The sequence below is a fragment of the Rana temporaria genome, chromosome 3 (genome assembly GCF_905171775.1).
Source record: "Rana temporaria chromosome 3, aRanTem1.1, whole genome shotgun sequence".
NCBI classification, from domain to species: Eukaryota; Metazoa; Chordata; class Amphibia; order Anura; family Ranidae; genus Rana; species Rana temporaria.
Genome location: NC_053491.1, coordinates 489,715,675 through 489,740,718, shown reverse-complemented (window position 1 = coordinate 489,740,718; position 25,044 = coordinate 489,715,675). Strand labels below are relative to the sequence as shown.

At 45.4% G+C, this 25,044-nt stretch overlaps 1 protein-coding gene across 5 annotated transcripts in view; it reads right to left on the bottom strand.

The window, feature by feature from the left end:
• The window catches only part of LOC120933758 (NACHT, LRR and PYD domains-containing protein 3-like), a 534,782-nt gene that overhangs the window by 280,781 nt on the left and 228,957 nt on the right, over window positions 1-25,044 (bottom strand). The window lies entirely within an intron of this gene.

Sequence of the window (25,044 nt, the reverse complement as noted above, 5' to 3'; positions counted from 1 at the left end):
GAATATTCGAATTTAGCGAATATATCTCGAATATTCGACTATATATTCGAGATATATCGCGAAATCGAATATGGCGTATTCTGCTCAACACTAGTGTTTACACACAGAGCTCCACGTCCCTGCTCAGTTACTGGGCAATTGCGGGTGCCCGGCCGCCATCGTGGGCGTCGGGCACGCGCATTGTGTTCCCCCTAGTGGCTTCAAATGACAGGACATCATATGACGTCCTGTCAGAACAATAGGGTATTCCGCCCGCCGTCATTTGACGGCGGGCGATACCCTAGTGGTTAAACCAATTCATGCTTATATATGTCCCATTGTTGTGACTTTCATAAAGTAGGATCAAATGTAATTGGGGTGTATTGACATGATCTTGTAGCTTCCACATAAATTTGCACATTTGTACAGTGAGGGCCCGTTCACACTACCACGACTTGGGATTCGACTTGTGTTGCCCCAAGTCGCGCGGCATGAGAAATTCCATTGAAGTCAATGAGAGCCCTCTTAAAGTGGAGCTCCGGCCACAATTTCACTTTTTAAATATAAATACCCCTGTAATGCACAAGCTTAACCACTTGGTAACCGCCCTATAGACAATATACGTCTACAGGGCGGGTGGTTAACTCTAGGAGGGCGTCAATGTACGTCCTCCCAGAGTCCGTCTCCCGCGCGTCCCCTGGGACGCGCACACGGGAACATCCGTGACCGCCGGGTCCAGAGGACCCGGCCGATCACGAATCGCGGTAAACGGCCGCTGATAGCTGCCGTTTACCATGTGATCGCTCCGTCCAATGAGGGAGCGATCACATGTAAACAAACCGGCGTCTTTTGATGACGCCGGTTCCTCCCTCCTCTCTCTGTACCGAGCGGTACAGTGTGAGAGGGGGGAGCGCGGGTGTCAGCAGCACTGTGGATGGATCTGTGACTATTGCAGTCACAGATCCATCCATCCCTGCTCAGCCATCCCTGAAACCCCCTGCAATACCCCCCCTTACAATACTCTGCAATACTCTGCATACCCCCTACAATACTCTGCATACCCCCTACAATACTCTGCATACCCCCTACAATACTCTGCATACCCCCTACAATACTCTGCAATACTCTGCATACCCCCTACAATACTCTGCAATACTCTGCATACCCCCTACAATACTCTGCAATACTCTGCATACCCCCTACAATACTCTGCAATACTGTGCAATACACTCTGCAATACCCCCCCTACAATACTCTGCATACCCCCGGCAATACTCTGCATACCCCCCTGCGCAATACTCTGCATACCCCCCTGCGCAATACTCTGCATACCCCCCCTGCGCAATACTCTGCATACCCCCCCTGCGCAATACTCTGCATACCCCCCCTGCGCAATACTCTGCATATCCCCCTGCGCAATACTCTGCATACCCCCCCTACGAAATACTCTGCATACCCCCCACCTGCGAAATACTCTGCATACCCCCCTGCGAAATACTCTGCATACCCCCCCTGCGCAATACTCTGCATACCTCCCCTGCGCAATACTCTGCATACCCCCCTTCGCAATACTCTGCATACCCCCCTGCGAAATACTCTGCATACCCCCCTGCGAAATACTCTGCATACCCCCCTGCGCAATACTCTGCATTACTCCCCGGCAATACTCTGCATTGCTCCCCGGCAATACTCTGCATTGCTCCCCGGCAATACTCTGCATTGCTCCCCGGCAATACTCTGCATTGCTCCCCGGCAATACTCTGCATTGCTCCCCGGCAATACTCTGCATTGCTCCCCGGCAATACTCTGCATTGCTCCCGGCAATACTCTGCATTGCTCCCCGGCAATACTCTGCAATACCCCTGCACAATTACTCTGCGCAATTACTCTGCAATACCCCCGCACCAATACTCTGCAATACCCCCGCACCAATACTCTGCAATACCCCCGCACCAATACTCTGCAATACCCCCGCACCAATACTCTGCAATACCCCCGCACCAATACTCTGCAATACCCCCGCACCAATACTCTGCAATACCCCAACACCAATACTCTGCAATACCCCAACACCAATACTCTGCAATACCCCCGCACCAATACTCTGCAATACCCCCGCACCAATACTCTGCAATACCCCCGCACCAATACTCTGCAATACCCCCGCACCAATACTCTGCAATACCCCCGCACCAATACTCGGCAATACCCCCGCACCAATACTCTGCAATTCCCCAACACCAATACTCTGCAATACCCCAACACCAATACTCTGCAATACCCTAACACCAATACTCTGCAATACCCCAACACCAATACTCTGCAATACCCCGGCTAATACTCTGCAGTACCCAGAAAATACTCTGGGAAAAAAATGCGTTTTAACCACTTCCCGCCTGCCGGCCGTCATGACGTCCTTGACTTTGTGCAGGGATATCTAAATGATGCCTGCAGCTACAGACATCATTCAGATATCATTTTTTTCAGCCGGCGATTCCCTACACCGTAAGAACAATCATGTCGGCTGTTCCGCCTCTTGATCGTTCTTACGGGAGGCGAAAGGGGACATCTCCCCTCCCTTCTCCCTCTGGTGCCTCTTCTGACTCACCGCTACGATCGAAACCAGGATCGTTTTATTTTTTTTAATTTTTTTTCAGGCTTCCCAGCCTAGAGGTGAGATGTGGGGTCTTATTGACCCCACATCTCACTGTAAAGAGGACCTGTCATGCTATATTCCTATTACAAGGGATGTTTACATTCCTTGTAATAGGAATAAAAGTGATCAAAACATTTATTTTTGGGGAAAAAACGTATCAAACTAAAATAAATAAAGTGAAATGAACAATAAAAATATTTTTTTTTTTTAAAGCGCCCCTGTTCCTGCGTGCTCGTATACAGAAGCGACCGCACACGTAAGTCCCGCCCACATATGAAAACGGTGTTCAAACCACACATGTGAGGTATCGCTGCGAACGTTGGAGCAAGAGCAATACTTTTGGCCCTAGAGCTCTTCTCCAACTAAAAAGATGTAACCAGTAAAAATATTTAAAGCGTCGCCTATGGGGATTTTTAAGTAGCGAAGTTTGGCGCCATTCCACAAGCGTGTGCAATATTGAAGGGTGACATGTTGGGTATCTATTGACTCGGCGTAACTTCATCTTTCATATTATGCAAAAACATTGGGCTAACTTTAATGTTTTTTTTTTTTTAAAAGCACAAAACCGTTTTATTTCCAAAAAAAACGCATTCGAACAATTGCTGCGAAAATAACGTGCGCGATAAAAAGTTGCAACGACCGCCATTGTATTCTCTAGGGTTTTTGCTAAAAAAGCATATATAATGTTTTGGGGTTCTATGCAATTTTCTAGCAAATAAATGATGATTTTTCCATGTAGGAGAGAAATGCCAGAACGCCTGATGGTGCTCCCTGCATGTTGGGCCTCTGTATGTGGCCACGCTGTGTAAAAGTCTCACACATGTGGTATCGCCATACTCGGGAGGAATAGCAGAATGTGTTTTGGGGTGTAATTAGTGTTATGCATATGCTGTGTGTGAGAAATAACCGGCGAATATGAACATTTTGTGAAAAAAAAAAAAAAAAAAAAAAAATATTGATTTTGCAAAGAATTGTGGGAAAAAATTACAACTTCTAAAAACTCACCATGCCTCTTTCTAAATACCTTGGAATGTCTTCTTTCCAAAAAGGGGTCATTTGGGGGGTATTTGTACTTTTCTGGCATGTTAGGGTCTCAGGAAATGAGAGAGGCTGTCAGTACATCGGGTGTGATCAAATTGATCAATTTTCAGTAATTGGTACCATAGCTTGTAGACCCTATAACTTTCACCCAGACTAAAAAAATATCCAAATTTTTTTTTTTTTTACCAAAGATATGTAGCAGTATACATTTTAGGCCAAATTTATGAAGAAAAATTCATTTTTTGCAAAATTTTATAATAGAAATGAAAAAAAAATCATTTTTTTACAAAATTTTCGTTCTTTTTTCATTATTAGCGGAAAAAATAAAAACCGCAGAGGTGATCAAATACCACCAAAAGAAAGCTCTATTTGTAGGAAAAAAAGGACAAAAATTTCATTTGGTTACAGTGTTGTATGACTGAGTTATTGTCATTCAAAATGTGAGAGCACCGAAAGCTGAAAATTGGTCTGGTTATTAAGGGTGTTTAAGTGCCCAGTTGTCAAGTGGTTAAAGGGGTTGTAAAGGTAAATGTTTTTTTCACCTTAATGCCATCCTATGCATTAAGGTGAAAAAACATCCAATGGTACCCCCGAACCCCCGTTTTACTTACCTTACCCCTCGAAAGTCCCGCGTGCGTCCATGTGATCCTCTTCGGTTCCCAGCCTGCCCGTTGATTGGCTAGGCTGGACGGATTGATAGCAGCACAGCCATTGGCCGGAGCTGCTGTCAATCACAGCGGATGACGCTGTGCGCCGGGGGGCGGGGCCAAGTGATACAGTCGGCAGCTATGTCCGCTGCTGTATCACGGGAGCGCGCTCGCAAAAGCTTTCCACCATGCGAGCTTGCATGAAGGTGGAAAGCTTTTGCGAGGAGGAGCCGAGACAGCCAAAAATTTGCCTTTAGTGTTCCCTTAATGTATTCTAGTAAAGTTAGTCTGTAAACTAAGGTCCGTTTTGTTAGGTTGTTACAGCATTTAGTTTATAAACTATAAATAGACCGTGGCTATCTTAAAGGGTTTGTAAAGGAAATAGTTTTTTTATCTTAATAGCTTCCTTTACCTTAATGCAGTGCTGTTTTCATGTCCTCATTGTTCGTTTTTGCTCTCAAGTTGCTGTAATTCTTCTCTAATCTCCACACTTCCTGATTGTCTGTTTCCTGATAACCACAGTACTGGGAGCTTTCTCTCTGTGGTCACTAATCAAGGAGGTGTGATTACTGTGTGTCTAAAACCCCTCAGCACCAATCAGTTTCGTTTTCCAAACCATCACTGCCCTGTATTGTTCTGTGTCTCTGTACATCACAGAAGCAGGAAACAACATGCAAAAACGAAACTAGAAACTGCAGGTACATTATATTATTGATTTTTATCTATTTTTAATCATTTTTAAAAGGAATCAGTTAACTGTTCTGCCTCTATTCCCTGTAAACAGTCATTTCAGCAAAAAAAAAATGTTTCCTTTACAACTCCTTTAAAACCCTTTCATGCCTAAGCCTATTTATGGCATTTGGTGTTTACAAGTTAAAATCCATATTTTTTGCTAGAAAATTACTTAGAACCCCCAAACATTTTATATATATATATATATATATATATATATATATATATATATATATATATATATATATATTTTAGCAGAGAATCTAGAGAATAAAATGGCGATTTTTTGCAATATTTTATATCACACGGTATTTGTGCGGCGGTGTTTCAAACGCAACTTTTTGGGAAATATTAACTTTCATGAATTTAAAAAAAATGAAAAAGTAAAGTTAGCCCAATTTTTTTGCATAATGTGAAAGATGATGTTACGCCGAGTAAATAGATACCAAGCATGTCACGCTTTATAATCGCACGCACTCGTGGAATGGCGACAAACTACAGTAACTAAAAATCTCCATAGGTGACGCTTTAAACTTTTTTTACGGTTACCAGGTTAGATTTACAGAGGAGTGCTAAAATGATTGCTCTCGCTCTGACAATCGCGGCGATGCCTCACGTGTGATTTGAACACCGTTTTCATATGCGGGCGCGACTTCCGTATGAGTTTTCTTTGTTGCGCAAGCTCGCGGGGGGGGCGCTTTAAATTTTTTATTTTTTTTTCTTATTTTTTTATAATATTAAATAGTTTTTTGGTGTTTTTTTTTACATTTTGATCACTTTATTGCTGTCACAAGGAATGTAAACATCCCTTGTGACAGTAATAGGTGGTGACAGGTACTCTTTATGGAGAGATTGGGGGTCTAAAAGACCCCCGATCCCTCCTTTGCACTTCAAAGTATTCAAATCGCTGAAAATGGCGATTCTGAATACTGTGTACTTTTTTAAATCCGGCGCCATTGGCAGCTGAGAAACCCGGAAGTGACGTCATGACGTCACTTCCGTGTTTCCATTGCAGAGACTGAACAAAGCCGTTTACGGCTTAGTTTCAGTCTCCGCCTGGACACAGAAGGCGCCGGATGGAGGATGGGGTCTCCCAGTGGGACGGGAGGCCCGGTCAGAGCGGTGAGTGGCGGCGGGAGGGGGGATGTCCCCTCCCGCTCCTCCAGCATAACAACCGAGCAGCTTTTAGCCGCATCGGTTGTTATGTCTGAAGAGCCAATCGCCCGCTCTAAACAACGGTACCGGGATGATGCCTGCAGCTGAGGGCATCATCCCGGTATAACCTCCGAAAGCTGAGGACGTGTAGCGGGGTCATCCTGTCAGAGTCCAATGACAGGCCATCCCCGCTGGAACTTTATTTTAGCGTGTAGATATGTAAGATACCTTTAAGAAAGTGATGCATTGTGGGATTGCAAGTAGCAGGAGATATGGACTCCATTGACTCTTAGGAGAAACAGACTACACTCCCCACAATGCCCTGCATCACTTGAACATGTGACACCTCCGCACAGACTTATGGGGGAGGTTACTTAAGGAAAGGGAGTGGGGGGCGTGGCCTGGACAGCAACCGAGATGGACGCACACTAACGGAGCTCCGTGCTAAGACACAGCCGACAGCCTTCTAACCTGCCACTCGGTTCCTAGAAATGGGCAAGCTGACATACCAGACCCCGCACACCAGAACACGCCGCAATTCAGCCGCATCCTCGTCCAGGAGCATCCCGGACTTGTTCAAATCGGCTCAGCAGAACAACGCGGCTCCCCACAAAATGGCGCGGTCCCAACACGAGGAGGACGACTTCAGCGAGGATTCGCAATTCAACGCGGAGGAGTCAGGTAGGAACCGACCCCGCACGGGAAAACCTCTCACCCTCGCAGACATGTCTGTCATAGCAGCTGATATCAAAGCCACGTTCTCGGCAGCGATCACAGACTTAAAGTCAAACATACTTGTCTTATCAGACAAAATGGAGGCGGCCGAGACGAAGGGGAAGCAAAGAGACAGGGCCTTACACAGACTGGAAAAAGTGACTGACTCACATGCAGCACATTTTATTGAAATGAGTCGTCATTTAGAAGACTTAGACAACCGCGGACGCAGGTGCAACGTGAGGGTGAGGGGGATACCGGAATCGGTAGAAAACGACCAGATAATCCCCGCCCTACAGAGGGTATTTAACAGTCTGTTGGAAAGGCAGGAGGACACTGCGATAGAATTCGTTAGGGCCCACAGAGCTCTCAGACCCAGAGGCCCAGATGATGCACCACCAAGAGATGTGGTCTGCTGTCTGCAGAATTTCCAACTAAAAGAGGATATAATGAGAAAGGCACGCAGAAACGACCACATAGTGTTTAACGGAGCAAACATCATGCTTTATCAAGACTTGTCACAGATCACACTAAAAAACCGCAGCGCCCTGCGCCCCTTGCTAGATCAACTGAGGGGGAGGGAGATCAAATATACATGGCGATTTCCCTTTGCTCTTGTAGTCACAGTGGCAGGCAAACAGCACACCCTGCGCGCTCCGGCAGATCTGCCTTACTTCTGTGAAGCCCTGAACCTAGAACCCATGGATCTACCCGAATGGTATCAGGAATACACTCTGTCACCCCCCACCAGAAGCCCCCCTGACTCGCCTTTCTCTACCCCTGATAAGCAGAAAAACAAGAAACAGAAACAAGGACGTGGGGGAAACTCCCAAGCTGGAACCCAGGCTCCCCGCCACACCCCAGCTAGGGGACATGCATATGACTAATTGCCATAGAATTACTCGGACGTCTCGTGGGAGAAAATGTGGGACAGTTATTATGGTGGAATGAATGAAGGCTCACTCTGCAAACTGGAACCCTGAGTTGCATGAACTATGTTCACCATTCTGGCAGCCTGCGCACGCCATTGAAGGTGGGAGAACAGGATGCAAGCACTTGAACAGACACTTGCTTTAACTCACAAACTCTGTTGCTGACAAGGGGTGACCATTTACACCAGAACTGGAAACTGATTAAAACAACCCCCATGATGGCCCATGAGGATTTATTCTCAGCGACACATGTTACAGAAGGCATGAAAAGCAATAGGGGCCTTACCTAAGCTCTTGCTGACCTTACCCCAGAGCCGAGCTAGATGCCTCTATTCTGACTGATCACCGATTTTGCTATATGTTATTTTTATTTTTTGTGCCCCTTTCCCACGAGAGGTCCCGTCCTACATATTCAGGACCAAGTTTATTTTTTGCCTATTAGGAAGGCTGTGTCTTTTCACCCTTATGTTCCAATGTTGGTGTATATATACTGATATTTTTACACCAGTTAATTCCTTTTTTTTTTTTTTTTTTTTATGTTTGCTGTCTTCCGCATAGGAACACAGGTTGCTGCCGTTTCGCGCTCCCAAGGAGTGGACCGGGAAGGAGTTTTCTCTATCCCGGCACACTAATTTTTCTTAAAAATGGAGTAGCGCTAAAAAACTAAACTGAAGGCCTTCAAAAGACGGAAGGCTATGTGGAAATGTCAATCAAGATTGTGTGGTACACATGAGTGAAAACAAATGATTAATAGTCCAAGTGAAAATCAGGTTTGGAGCGTGACACCCCAAACAGAAGAGTGAAGTCTGGCTCCAATATGGAAAAATGCAACTTGCTGACCCTTACCACAAAGGAAGGTCCTAACGGACCTAGTCAAGCTGAAATCGCTGGGTGTGCTGAAGAAGAACTTGTTTGTATAAACGGTCCCTCCCGGGGTCACCAATCCATCAATAAAGCAACCAGAAGAGAAAGGAAACTCATATAGTGTAAATCCGTGTTAAATCAAACACATAAGTGCATCCCCCAGTGACTGGCAACAGACAGTGTGAACATAAAAAACCACCACCGGTACACACACTGACCCTTACCAGAGCATATGATCCATCAGGATCCGTCAGAGCATAGGGGATATACACAGTAGGCAGCAATGGAACGTCTCAGCCAATGGTGGAACGGGAGAAACAGCAGGTCCAATATGTGAGAGGAGGAAAGAGAACTCACATGGCGTGATATCGTAAAGATATTTGATAAAAAAAAGTAGTAACACTTACAGTTGGGTACAAAAATAACAGCAGAGAAAGAGAAGCCGGCCGGCGTGTCAGAACAGGTCCTCAAATCGCGGGAGGCGACGTGCTGACGTCACCGCGATTTGAGGACCTACTTTTTTTTATCAAATATCTTTACGATATCACGCCATGTGAGTTCTCTTTCCTCCTCTCACATATTGGACCTGCTGTTTCTCCCGTTCCACCATTGGCTGAGACGTTCCATTGCTGCCTACTGTGTATATCCCCTATGCTCTGACTGATCCTGATGGATCATATGCTCTGGTAAGGGTCAGTGTGTGTACCGGTGGTGGTTTTTTATGTTCACACTGTCTGTTGCCAGTCACTGGGGGATGCACTTATGTGTTTGATTTAACACGGATTTACACTATATGAGTTTCCTTTCTCTTCTGGTTGCTTTATTGATGGATTGGTGACCCCGGGAGGGACCGTTTATACAAACAAGTTCTTCTTCAGCACACCCAGCGATTTCAGCTTGACTAGGTCCGTTAGGACCTTCCTTTGTGGTAAGGGTCAGCAAGTTGCATTTTTCCATATTGGAGCCAGACTTCACTCTTCTGTTTGGGGTGTCACGCTCCAAACCTGATTTTCACTTGGACTATTAATCATTTGTTTTCACTCATGTGTACCACACAATCTTGATTGACATTTCCACATAGCCTTCCGTCTTTTGAAGGCCTTCAGTTTAGTTTTTTAGCGCTACTCCATTTTTTTTGTATACGATTTTATGTTAGTATAACATTTTTGAGTTAGCAGCTTGTTCACTATTTATTTTTTGGTAAGCGCACTTTTTTCCTTTTTATATACTAATTTTTCTTACTTTAGAGACTGTTATTACTGCTCTGAAGTGTGATTAAGTTGACTCTCATGCTGCTGGTTCTATTTCCGGCTCCCTGTCTTCTCCTCTACCACCCAATTCATTCTCCCCTCTGCTGCTACTTTCTGAACCCTACCCCACCTCCCCCCCCCCATTGCACTGACTGCAGTTGTTCTTACATTGCTTAGTAGTCCTAAGTACCTAACAACACCTTAAAAGTTTATTATAGAGTCACGGCTGGTGGCAACTTAGTCGGGGACAGATGGCGTACTCATCCCTGGGAGGGAACCCGGTGGTGATATCCCACAACACAAAGGGCCTGAACATACCCGAGAAACGGGCATCCCTGCTCCGAGAACTTAAAAAAGGTAAGCCCCATTTTGTCTACCTGCAGGAGACCCACTTCAAAACAGGTCATGTACAAAAACTGACTAATAGCTACTTTACTGAGGCCCACCACGCAACCAATGACGAGGCTAAGACCAAGGGGGTTTCCATCCTGATTAGCAAGGACGCACTCTTTGCTCTCACGGACCGCCTAGTAGACCCCCGAGGACGATATGTCTTCTTAAAGGGCACGTACATGGGTAAACCCATCACCCTTGCGAATGCTTACTTCCCCAACACAGCGCACGCCACCTTCTGTCGGACACTGACACAGGAACTAATGGGGTTCATGTCAGGCCTCCTTATTTTGGGAGGAGACTTTAACATACCCCTGGCCCCTGAACTAGATTCCTCCTCAGGCAAATCTTGCATGACGTACCGTGTACTCAAGAGACTCAAAAAAATGCTACATTCCTTACAGCTGATAGACACCTGGAGATTTCTCCAACCTGACACCAGAGACTATACGTTTCACTCAATTCCACATAACCGATACTCACGCATAGACTACCTGTTTATATCCCAACGAGACCTCCACTTGGTGCAGGAGGCACACATCGGTATTCAATCGCTATCTGACCACGCCCCGATTTCCTTAACATTAGACCTCAGACGTTCAGCGCCTAGACCAAATACTTGGAGGCTGAACGCCTCGCTTTTGACTGACCCAGAGCTACTACCAGGGATCACCTCCTCTCTCTCAGAATATTTTCATTTGAATGCTACGCCCGATTCTGACCCCATGATGGTCTGGCAGGCATATAAGTGTTACATGAGAGGGGAGTTGATCAGACTGGGATCCCAGAAGAAACGGAAACAAACCCAATTAATTTCGGAACTATCCGATAAAATACATGACCTAGAGAGCCAACACAAACAATCTCTGTCACAAAAATCTGCGCTAGAGCTGCTTGAAGCCCGAAAAACTCTAAGGGAACTGTTTGACACCAGAACAAAGAGAATGCTATTTTTTTTAAAAAAAGCTTTACTATGAGGCAGGCGACAAAACAGGGAAGTTCCTAGCGAGAGCATTACGGGAAGCAAACGCAACTAATCACATCCCCAGCATAAAATCACCCAACGGAACATTAGAGGTCACCACTGAGGCTATAGCTGCGCAGTTTCATCAATATTACTCAGAACTCTATAACTTGCCAAGACAACACAAACCTAGAACAGTTGTTGAGGATAGAGCAGCCGCTATACAAGACTATCTAATTAGGAGCGGCCTTCCCAAACTAGCTGAGGATTTACTAGAACCACTAGAAAGTCAGATATCGGCAGAGGAAACCCAGCAGGCAATCGGGGACCTGAAGTCGGGAAAAAGCCCAGGACCTGACGGGTTCACATCTATTTATTACAAAACTTTTTGTGACAAGCTGTCATCACACCTGACAAACGCTCTAAATTCATTATCATCTCCCAGATCGGTGACAGCTGACTTTCTCTCTGCCCATATAACACTGATACCCAAGCCAGGGAAGGATCACACAGAGTGCTCGAGCTACAGGCCCATATCTTTATTGAACCTTGACCTCAAAATTCTAGCAAAGATAATGGCCAACAGAATTAAACACCTGTTATCATCCCTGATAGGCCAAGAACAGGTGGGATTCATCCCAGGCAGGGAGGCAAGAGATAATGTGATCAAGACTTTGCTTCTAACAAATGAGGCATGTAGGGGTGGCGTCGAGGGCCTTCTCCTGTCCACGGACGCGGAGAAGGCCTTCGATAGAGTCGCATGGGACTACATGAGAGCCACTTGCGAATTTATAGGCCTGGGCCAACACATGATGTCATGGATAAACGCCTTATACACCAGACCCACAGCCAAATTAAAAATCAACGGCTCCATGTCAAAGGAGGTCGTAATTGCAAATGGGACTAGGCAGGGATGCCCCCTGTCCCCACTCCTGTTCATCCTGACGTTGGAGCCCTTCATTAGGACGGTCAACAAAGATGACTCAATAGCAGGTTTTACAATAGCCAACACAAAATACAAAATAGCAGCCTATGCGGACGACCTCCTATTTTTCTTGACGGGCCCCCATATCACAATACCTAATTTGATGAAACAATTCTCCACCTACGGTTATATATCGAACCTCAAAATCTATTTTTCCAAATCAGAAGCAATGAATATCTCCTTAACACCAGAATCCTTAATAAAAACTAGAACCAACTGCCCCTTTAAATGGGTGTCGGGAGCACTTAAGTGCTTGGGAGTTTGGCTGACACCTACCTTAACCTCTGTCTTTGAACAGAACTTTCCCACACTATTAAAGGATATACGCAAAGACCTGCAAACCTAGAATACCAGATTCTTTTCCTGGTTTGGGAGAGCTGCAATTTTGAAGATGGTAATCCTCCCGCGATTGCTTTACCTCCTCAGGGCCCTCCCAATCAGAATCCCCCAAGCGTTTTTTAGATCATTGCAATCAGCTTTAGTGCAATTCCTTTGGAAACATAAAAAACCTAGAATAAAGTTTTCTCTACTCACAAGACCGAAAGACAGGGGCGGTATGGGGCTCCCAAACTTTTACAATTACTACCTGGCATCTCACCTCACAAGGGTGATAGACTGGCATTGCCACGGCGGGTCTAAGGACTGGGTTAGGCTAGAAAACTCACTGTTTGGGACCCCCCTAACGTTCTCACCCTGGATCCCGTGGCGGTGTCAACCTGACTCTGTCAAGAGAAACCCATTAACTGGCACCACCCTACGCCTGTTCCACGAGATAGCCTCCAAAACTGACCTGACAGACGTACTAAGCCCACTCACTCCACTAAGGGACAGCCCGGACTTCCCCCCGGGAGTAGAGAATGATTCCATGCTTTCACCCAAGACCAATAGCTCGCTTCTACTAGCAGACTGTTTCCGTAACGGAAAGTTCAAAAACCTCACAGCACTTAAACACGACAATGGACTACGGGCACTATCCTGGTTGTCATTTTTTCAGATTAGGGACTACGCGACTTCGGGAGAGGGGAAACATTTTTTCTCACGGGAACTAACCAACCTCGAACAGGCTTGTGTAGATGGCTCACAGTTTTTTAGAGCGACCTCCACCAGCTATGCATGGATACAAACATCGCTTACCTCGTCGGACGACCGGTTTAGACGACTGTGGTCCAATGAATTAAACACAAACATTACTGAAAAGCAATGGACACAGGCCTGTATCCTATCACATAAATGCTCTATAAGCACTAAATTACAGGAGATGTCTTACAAATTAATGACTCACTGGTATGCCACACCAGAGAAACTACACAGATGGTTCCCACAGACCTCGAACAAGTGCTGGAGGTGTGGGATTGAAACGGGTACCCTTAAACACATTTGGTGGGACTGCCCGGGCATTTCCGATTACTGGACCAAAGTAAGAGGGGTTGTGAGACAAATCACGGAGACCAGCCTTAGGCTAGATGCGGCCTGTTGTTTACTCCACATTACAAACTTCTCGATGAAACGTTACAAAAATTCGCTCACCAAGCACCTCTTGAACGCTGCCAAATCCTTGATCCCTGTCCTCTGGAAAAGCACTAAGCCACCCTCCATACGTGAATGGCTTAAAAAAGTGGATGACACATGCCACATGGAGGACACTTCAGCCCAGAATTCCGACAATGCGGAAAAGTATAGGGAAACATGGTCTCCGTGGTTTGTCTTCAAGACCTCCTCGGAATACAACCTAGCCTTAGCGCTTTGAGATATTAGTTGGATCAGTCCGATATTCTTCTGGTTCACCACAGAACATAGACAAACTTGGCTTACTGAGATAATTCCTCCCAATTGAATCTTCTGAATAATCGTAACAACCTGCAGTCAGTGTGACAATCCCCACCTCTCCTTACCTGACCTATATTTCTTTCTTACCCATCTTCCTCCTCTCATATCCCTTACTACATTAAGAATAATTTGATTCATGCAATGCTTTATTAACTCATAGAACTATTGGTATACAAATCTGAATCCGCCCTCGTCCAGGTGGCTGCTCAGTGCTACCGCGGATACAGGACTGAGTACAACCACAACATCTTATGTTGAGACCTTAAACAAGTTAATGCTCTTATGCCAACTAGATTGAATACTGTATTTTCATCTCATTTACATTATTTACGCTAATGAATAATCTGTTCAATACGAAATCTGTAATGCAATATTTGGCTTTAATAAACCTTTGATGATAAAAAAATGCTTCCATTTTCCCTTGTCCCCCACACCAGCCAATATCTTGCTCTCCCTCAGTTCCATCATTCATGTACAACCAGAATGGCCAGCAATTCATTTCTACCAAATAGTATTGTTTACACACACTGTTCTCCTTTCTCGCCAATTTATTTTATTTTTTTACAATAAAAGTTTTATTAAAGAAAAGGCAGTTTACAAAGTTCAGAAAGTACATGGGTACAGTAATCCAACACATTGATTACAGTTGTTTTTATGTACTTTGAAGGAACAAAAAACAAAACTATTGCCTTATGAGGAGTTTATGAGAAATCTTCATTAGCAACTGGGAATATTTGTATATATATGTACAGTACAGACCAAAAGTTTGGACACCCCTTCTCATTCAAAGAGTTTTCTTTATTTTCATGACTATGAAAATTGTAGATTCACACTGAAGGCATCAAAACTAAATATAAAAATAAATAAAATATATTTCATATTCTAGGTTCTTCAAAGTCGCCACCTTTTGGTTTGATTACTGCTTGGCACACTCTTGGCATTCTCTCGATGAGCTTCAGGAGGTAGTGACCTGGCGCAGCACCCCATCACTCTCCTTCTTGGTCAAATAGCCCTTACACAGCCTGGAGGTGTGTTTGGGGTCATTGTCCTTTTGAAAAATAAATGATGGTCCAACTAAACGCAAACCGGATGAAATAGCATGCCGCTGCAAGATGCTGTGGTAGCCATGCTGGTTCAGTATGCCTTCAATTTTGATTAAATCCCCAACAGTGTCACCAGCAAAGCACCCCACACCATCACACCTCCTCCTCCATGCTTCACGGTGGGAACCAGGCATGTAGAGTCCATCCGTTCACCTTTTCTGCGTCGCACAAAGACATGGGGGTTGGAACCAAAGATCTCAAGTTTGGACTCATCAGACCAAAGCACAGATTTCCACTGGTCTAATGTCCATCCCTTGTGTTCTTTATCCCAAACAAGTCTCTTGTGCTTGTTGCCTTTCTTTAGCAGTGGTTTCCTAGCAGATATTCTACCATGAAGGCCTGATTCACACAGTCTCCTCTTACCAGTTCTAGAGATGTGTCTGCTGCAAAAGGTGGAAGAACCTAGAATATGAAATATATTTTCAGTTGTTTCACACTTTTTTGTTCTGTATAATTCCACATGTGTTACTTCATAGTTGTCATGCCTTCAGTGTGAATCTACAATTTTCATAGTCATGAAAATAAAGAAAACTCTTTGAATGAGAAGGTGTGTCCAAACTTTTGGTCTGTACTATATATATAGTTTAGAATAGGAAATAAGATTAGTGTGTATGTAATATTGTTTCTGTAGAGTTAACGTGGCTAGATGTAAATATATATGACAGGCTTTGCCTGAGAAGATCTAATCCATTTAACAGTTCCCTTTTGACATGAAAGAATGTTGGGTGGGGATGTGTTATGGGAGACACTCGGCTATTTACCTATCGTAATATTCAAAGGCCAGGAATAGATACCATCTGAGTGTGTAGACTTGATGAGCCAAATTCATTAGCTAGATAAAGGCCTTGTAGGCCTCCTTGTTAACCTGAATAATGTATCCATTTCAAAGGGTGTTTGATCCCCATTCAATAGAAGGTGATGACCTTCGCTTTAATAAATTCCTCTTCAAACTAAATATCACTAACTCATTAAGCCAATAGAGCAGGTGCTATTGAGGGGAAATTAAGTTAAGAGGAAATTGTCCAATCTTGGATGAGATACGCCCGGAGGGAGAAGAGGGCTAACATAATTACCAATCAGAGTGGCCCTGTTCCAATCAATGAGAGATGGGCCTATATTAGTGGGAGCCCAAAAAAGAATAGATAGTCATGAATCTGACCTGGGCCCAGAACCATTAATAGAGGTAAATATCAGGTCATCTCCCAGCACTTAAAGGTATACCTGCTTGTCATATGTTTGTTTGCTATTTGTATTTTGATGAATATTCTCATTATCCTTGTCTTTTAACCTAATATTTCCTCCCTTGCTTAAAGCGGAGGTTCACCCTCAAAATGAACTTTCCAGCATCCTTAAAGCGGAAGTAAATCCATCAATTTAACAGTTTGAAAAAGCAGTTACATTCCTGGCATGCCGGGAATGCTAACTGTCACATTGGTTGTGCTCTCAACCAAACTGTCAAACCATCCAATGGCTGGTGTCATAACTGATCACATGTGTAGCATCATGGCAGTTGAAGATTAAACAGAGGCCAAGATGCGCCTTAGCAGCCGTCAATCAACTCCTCTTCGCTTAGAAACGCCCATTCCCTGCAGGATTCCCCGCTCGGAGCCGGAAAACAAGGGCTCATATAACGATAATTACAAGCAAATGTTTGTGTATTAGATAGACTTTTAACTACACTGGCCCGGATTCAAGTAGATTTGCGCATTTTTTACGGAGGTGCAGGGCAGCGTTTTTGCCCTGCTCCCCCGCAAATTAACTGCGCTGCCCTTGATTCACGGAGCAGTAGCTCCGTAAATTGCGTGTGCGCGCCGGCAAAATGCCTGGCGTAAGCGCGCGCAATTTAAATGATCCCGTAGGGGACGGGAATCATTTAAAATAAGGCGCGTTCCCGCGCCGAGCGTAGAGCGCATGCTCCGTCGGGAAACTTTCCCGACGTGCATTGCGGCAAATGATGTCGCAAGGACGTCATTTGCTTCAAAGTGAACGTGAATGGCGTCCAGCGCCATTCACGATTCACTTACGCAAACTACGTAAATTTCAAATTTTGCGACGCGCGAACGACGGGTATACGTAACATTGGCTGCCCCTGCTAATAGCAGGGGCAGCCTTACGCGAAAACCGCCGTACGGAAACGACGTAAATTGCGTACGCAGGGCTCGCGCAACATTGTGAATCGGCGTTAGTATGCAATTTGCATACTATACGCTGAGCACAACGGGAACGCTACCTAGCGGCCATCGCAAGAATGCAGCCTAAGATATGCGGGCATAAGAGCCTTATGCCGCGCATATCTTAGGCTGCAGTCAGCGTAACGAGGTTTCTGAATCAGGAGCATTTGTTACGCCGGGGCAAGTAAGCAATTGCGCTGTGTAACTTATGGTTACACAGGCGCAATTGCTTCTTGAATCCAGGCCACTGTAAATAAATGTTATTATGTTAACATTTTCACTTCTGGTCAAAAGAACTCTCATTTAACCCACATCATATGTTTGCAATATTAAATCTTAAGGGGCAGATTTACAGAGCAAGTACGCCGGCGTATCTACTGATACGCCGGCGTACTTTCAAATTTCCTGTGTCGTATCTTTAGTTTGAATCCTCAAACCAAGATATGACTGCATTTGGGTAAGATCCGACAGGCGTACGGCTATGTACGCCTTCGGATCTTAGATGCAATACTTTGGCGTCCGCTGGGTGAAGTTTGCGTAGTTTTCAGCGTCGGGTATGCAAATTAGCCGTTTCCGACGATCCACGAATGTAAGCGTGGTCGTCGCATTCTCTTACATCGTCTCTAGTCGGCTTTTTCCGGTGTATAGTTAAAGCTGCTATTTTGCGGCGTATATATAGACTTGCCATGTTAAAGTATTGCCGTCGTTCCCGCGTTGAAATTAGAATTTTTTTTTTTGCGTAAGTCGTCCGTTAATAGGGATGGACGTAAGTCACGTCAAAGTTCTAAAAATGACGTCGTTGCGACGTAATTTCGCGCAAAGCGCGGCGGGAAATTTCGATACGGAGAATGCGCAGTTCAATCGGCGCGGGGACGCGCTTCATTTAAATGAATCACGCCCCCTACCCGTCCAATTAAAAAAAAAACGCGACGAGAGATACACTACGCCGCCGTAACTTACGGCGCGAAATCTTCCTGGATTCGACTTAGAGCCAGGTAAGATACGGCGGCGTAGCGTATCTCTGATACGCTGCGCCTGGGCAATTCTCTGTGAATCTGCCCCTAAGTGTATATTTTCCAGGTGAACAAAACTAAAACAAAAGTAACTGGCCTCAGGTGCAACCCAATCATAGCATAACAAGTGAGCTATCAGCTTCAACATATTAACTGGTATTGACCCTAGGCCAGTAGAGTGAAATAGGATGAGGGGGTGAGAGAGAGGGAAGACAAAAACAAAAAGGGGAAGGGAAAATGACTAATAGGTCATTTATAAAGGGTCTTTGGTGAGAATGTCTAGTGACGGAATTGTCCAATAGGACCAATATGGGAGTCGTCAGTGTCCATTATGATACATTGATGAACAGTCCGTCTGTAGTCCAACCTTCCAGAGGTGGCAAGAAGTGGTGGTCCATGCTATGATGCACTGGCCACCATTTCCTCCATATGATAGATCTTTTCTATGGAGTGAAACCATTCAGAGATGGAAGGAGTATACCGTATTTTCCGGCGTATAAGACGACTTTCTGGATGCAAAAAAAATGCATCCAAAGTCGGGGGTCGTCTTATACGCTGGGTACAGTCCCCCATGCTGCGAGCGTCAATGATTTAAAAGACGCTCCTTCTCCTCAGTGTGTTCTGTGATAGGCGGAACACAAATCTTCCCAGCAGCGCCTCTGTTCTGTGTTCCTCCTATCACAGATGCCTTCTCATCCTCGGACGAGATGAGAAGACGTCCGTGATAGGCTGAACACAGAACAGAGGCGCTGCTGGGAAGATTTGTGTCCCGCCTATCACAGAACACACTGAGGAGAAGGAGCGTCTTTTAAATCATTGACGCTCGCAGCACGGAGACTGTCATCGCACCGCATCGCCTGCTATTCAGAAAAAAAGCAAGTAAATGCACCGTTTGCAGTGATGGCACAGAGAGGGGGCAAGTGATGGCACAGAGAGGGGTCAAGTGATGGCACAGAGAGGGGTCAAGTGATGGCACAGAGAGGGGTCAAGTGATGGCACAGAGAGGGGGCAAGTGATGGCACAGAGAGGGGGCAAGTGATGGCACAGAGAGGGGTCAAGTGATGGCACAGAGAGGGGTCAAGTGATGGCACAGAGAGGGGTCAAGTGATGGCACAGAGAGGGGGCAAGTGATGGCACAGAGAGGGGGCAAGTGATGGCACAGAGAGGGGTCAAGTGATGGCACAGAGAGGGGGCAAGTGATGGCACAGAGAGGGGGCAAGTGATGGCACAGAGAGGGGGCAAGTGATGGCACAGAGAGGGGGCAAGTGATGGCACAGAGAGGGGGCAAGTGATGGCACAGAGAGGGGGCAAGTGATGGCACAGTGGGGGCATGTAACGGCACAGTGAGATTTGAAAAAGCCTGTTTCTGTCAGCGGTTCTGGCTACCCCTCAGCTTCCAGAAAGACTAGTAAGAAGGGGGTAGTCTTATACAGTGAGTATATCCCAAAACCAACATTTTTCCTGGAAAATTAGGGGGTCGTCTTATACGCCCAGTCGTCTTATACGCCGGAAAATACGGTACTTTCATTTCCAGTGCCTGGGAATCAGGATTTTTGCTGCATTTAGCAGATGTCTGGTTAACAACCTTTTGTAACGTCTCATGTAGCAGTACGCTATATGCAATATGCAACACACTGGTGTGAGAGAGATTTTGGTGTCTATGATATACACCAAGGCCCGGATTCAGAAAGGACTTACGACGGCGTATCTTCAGATACGCTGCCGTAAGTCCAAATGTACGCCGTCGTAGCTTTCGGCGTATTCAGGAACTGAGATACGCCTGAATTTTGCAAGATACGACCGACGTAAGTCTCCTTACGCCGTCCTATGTTGGGTGCATATTTACGCTGGCCGCTAGGGGCGCTTCCGTAGATTTGCGTGTTGAATATGCAAATGACCTAGATACGCCGATTCAGAAATGTACTTGTGCCCGTCGGATTTAGCGACGCCATTTACGTAAGGCTTACGTCCGGCGTAACGTTACCCCTGCCATATGAGGCGCAGCTAATGTTAAGGTATGGACGTCGGAACAAGCGTCAAATTTTACGTCGTTTGCGTAAGTCGTATGTGAATAGGGCTGTGCGTAAGTTATCTTAGGCATTCTATCCGACGTGATTCGGAGCATGCGCACTGGGATACGTCCACGGACGGCGCATGCACCATTCGTTCGGCCCCTCATTAGCATGGGGTCACGGGTCATTTTAATACAACACGCCCACTGCCTTGCTCATTTGAATTAGGCGGGCTTACGCCGGCCCATTTACGCTACGCCGCCGTAACTTAGGGAGCAAGTGCTTTCTGAATACTGCACTTGCCTCTCTATGTTACGTTGGCGTAGCGCATATGAGATACGCTATGCCCGCTCAAAGATACGACAATGTATCTGAATCGCGGCCCAAATGCGTAGGATCATGCACTGGGCTTGTTCACATCTCCCGTAGGAGTCCGAGGACAGTGTGTACCGCTTTTTTAAATGTATCTGATGTGGCGTACCAGTGTGTTAGGAGCTTATCAGACATTTCATGCAACCTTGTACCAATTGAGCATTTGTGAGCAAAAATTGAGGTTTGCTGCCATTGTTAATCGGTAAGATTTGTTTTAAGTGCTTTTTCCCCACTGTTGTCGTGCTTCATGAGCCCCCCCACTTCTATCCCCCTAAAGCCAGGAGTACATGAGGGAAGTAGAATTGGCTACTGGGGTTCCAGAGAGGCAGACGTGTTCAAACGGAGTTGTAGGTCTGAGTAGCTGACGTTTAGCAGTGCCCCAAGAGGAAGCAATATTTCGCGAAACCGGTCGGGCGGAACGTGTATTGCATCGGTATCACCCCCCATTGACTACACTAACTCCAAACATATTGGACGGGTTGTCTGGTTTGCTTCCGGCCGGAGCTCCAGACTGACAGGCCTTTTAAGCACTGCTACAATGTAAGCGTGTTTTTGTCTTTATTTTAATAAATTTTATCTATGGTTTTACACTATTGCGGTCCTCTTTGTGTTTTCCATGTTACTCGGTAACCAAGTTTTCTACCTACTGGATTGGAATGGTGATTGGCATCAAGCTCGGCCCATATAGACCTCAACTCCTACAGTGTTAATCTACATGCTACCTGGGGTCCTCTTTTGATTAAGGGACTGCTGGGAATCTGGTAAGCGGATTCATTACTCTAATGGTGGAGGATCTCTTTCTATCAGATTGTCACTACAGTCTATGATCAACAATTGTGGACTTTTTTCTTTCTATTCACTGGTGAAAGGAGCTACGTTGTTCTTCTAAGGACTTTGATCACAGCGCCATGGCTGTTATGGTATCAGGATGATTGAAGCACATTATTTATATTATTCCATTGTAATATAAAATGTATTAGTTCAACTCACCATAATGCAGAATCATTGGGAGCCCTGAGCGTGTCACTTTCTACCGTTGCCTGCCACGAGATGTGGATTGTCACTTGCCACATCCCCTGCCACCAGATGGGAATTGTCACTTGCCAGTAGCTGTGTTCCAAAGTGATGGCGGGCGGTGAGAGATGTCAAAAAGCTGCTACCCATCAAAATATGCAACCAAAGTGATGTTGCATTGCGGCCATCTTGGTACACCCACATGCAGTAAACCTAGAGTTAGAAGTCGGCAAGCAGACAATACACCCACCCGGAGTCTTGCTTTTCACAGTTTTTTTTACAGTAAACTCAGCTTATATATAGTGAAATATAAGCTGAGTTTACTGTTAAAAATAACTGTAAAAAGAAAGACTGGTGGGTGTATAAAGATTTCTGCTTGCCGACTTCTAACTCTAGGCTTACTGCGTGCGGGTGTACCAAGATGGCTGCGACGCAACGTCACTTCAGTTGCATATTCAGATGGGGAGCGGTTTCCTGACAGAACACCTGCCTGCTCGCTCGGTCACATGCTAGCCCGCTCACCAGCCTGACCGGCATGATTGCTCACTTGCTGGCCTGCCCATCTGCTCGCTCACCCGCCGGCCTGCTCAGTCACCTGGCAGCTCACCCGCTTGTTATTTTCTCTCCCTGGATCCGCCCCTGAATCTCATGTCAAAACGCTCCAGTTTGAATCAGGGCTTAACCACTTGAGATCCGTGCTATGGACGAAAGACGTCCACAGCGCAGCTCTCAAGTGCCGAGTGGACGTCTTTGGAACGTCCTGTTGTTGACATTCCCCGTGTGTGCCGCTGGGGGCGCGCAGCGGGGAAACAACGTGCCCGGCGCATCGCTAGGAAGCCAATGCGTGTGCCTGGCGGCCCCGATGTCTGCCAGGTACACGCGATCGGCGGTGACAGCAGGGACATGGAGCTCTGTGTGTAAACACAGAGCTCCACTTCCTGTCAGGGAGAGAGGAGACCAATCTGTGTCCCTTGTACATAGGACACAGCATCGGTCACCTCCCCCAGTCAGTCCCCTCCCCCCACACAGTTAGAACACACCCAGGAAACACATTGAACCCCTTCCTCGCCCCCTAGTGTTAACCCCTTCACTGCCGGTCACATTTATACAGTAATTAGTGCATTTTTATAGCACTGATCGCTGTATAAATGTGAATAGTCCCAAAATTGTGTCAAAACGTCCGCTGCAATATTGCAGGCCTGACAAAAAAATAAAAAATCGCAGATCGCCGCCATTACTAGTAAAAAAAAATCATAAATCTATCCCCTATTTTGTAGGCGCTATAACTTTTGCGCAAACCAATCAATATACGCTTATTGAGATTTTTTTTAACAAAAATATGTAGAAGAATACGTATCGGCCTAAACCAAGGGATTTTTTTTTTTTTTAAATGGGATATTATTATAACAAAAAGTTAAAAATATTGGGCCAGATCCACAAACACCCGGCGCAACGTAACTTTTGTCATTTAAGTTACACCGCCGCAAATTACACAAGGTAGTGCCTGATCCACAAAGCACTTACCTGGAAATTTGCAGCGGTGTAACTTAAAATCGGCGCAAGGCGTTCCTAATTTAATGGGGCGAGTCCCATTTAAATTAGGCGCGCTCCCGCGCCGGACGTACTGCGCATGCTCCCGACGTCATTTTCCCGACGTGCTTTGCGCGGTTTTACGTTGCGCCGGGTTTTGAGAATCGCGACGGGCGTAAAAAAAAAAAAATACGAGTTGCGGCGGGAAAAAAAAAAATAAAAAAAAAAAAAAAAAAAGACACCGTCGCGGGAAAGAAGGGTCTACTTTTACATGGTGTACTAACTTTACACCTTGTAAAAGCAGCCCTAATTTTGCGATAGCAAACTAATACTTACGGAGAAAAAACGAAGCTGAAAAGCTTTGTGGATCTCCGTAAGTGCTAATTTGCATACCCGAGGCGGCATTTCGACTCAAAATGCCCCCAGAGGCGGCCGAGGTACTGCATCCTAAGATCCGACAGTGTAAACCTATTACACCTGCCGGATCTTAGGAAAATCTATGCGTAACTGATTCTGTGAATCAGTTGCATAGATAGAAACAGGGATACGCAGGCGTAACAGCAGTTACGCCTGCGTATCCCTTTTGAGGATCTGGCCCATTGTGTTTTTTTTCAAAATTCTCTGTCTTTTTATGTTTATAGGGCAAAAAATAAAAATCGCAGAGATGATCAAATACCACCAAAAGAAAGCTCTATTTGTGGGAAAAAAAATGATAAAAATATAATTTGGGTACAGTGTTGTATGACTACGCAATTGTCATTCAAAATGCGTCAGCGCTGAAAATTGGTCTGGGCACGAAGGGGGTTTAAGTGCCCAGTAATGAAGTGGTTAAAGGGGTTGTAAAGGTTTGTTTTTTATTTTCTAAATAGGTTAGCTTAAGCTAGTGCATTGTTGGTTCTCTTACCTTTTCCTTCCATTTCCCTTCTAAATGTTTTTTTTTTCTTTGAATTTCTCACTTTCTGTTCCTCCTCAGTAAGCTTGACCTCCTCATCCAAAATGTTCTGGCTGGGGGTTAGTCAACATGCTCGCCCCCAGGGAGGGGGCGAGCGCGCTGACCAATACCCAGCCAGAATGGCTCGGAAGATGGGGGCAAGCTTACAGGAAGTGATAAATTCAAACAAAGGAAAAAAAAACATTTAGAAGGGAAATTGAAGGAAAAGGTAAGTAAACAACAATGCACAAGATTAAACTAACCTATTTTAGAAAATAAAAAAATCAACCTTTTCAACCCCTTTAACAACAAGCAGCCTGCCCCTGGATCCTACCCTCAGCCGTCAGACCGGAAGTGAAACCAAGTTGATGTCTGATCATCTGTATACATAACATGGAGATGTGATGGAGAAGTCTTATCAATCATAGGAGGGAGAAGAGAGAATAGATAAAGCATGTTTTGTATCAAGGACTGTAATAAATACATTGTAATAGATATGTAGGGATTGGAAATAATTACATTTGCCTAAATTGTATGGTAAATGTCACATTTTATGGCTAAGCCGGCCATACATGGATCACAATGCAAGCTGCTCAGCAGGGACTGGCTGAATATTGATCCATGTATGGGCGAGCTGGTCTATCAATCGACTTGTGTACAATCAGCCTGTTGGGTTTTCCCTGAATGATCAGAGCCACCGGCTATAGCCGGCAATACTGATCATTAGACTTGAAACACCCGCTGGCTTGTATATCATTT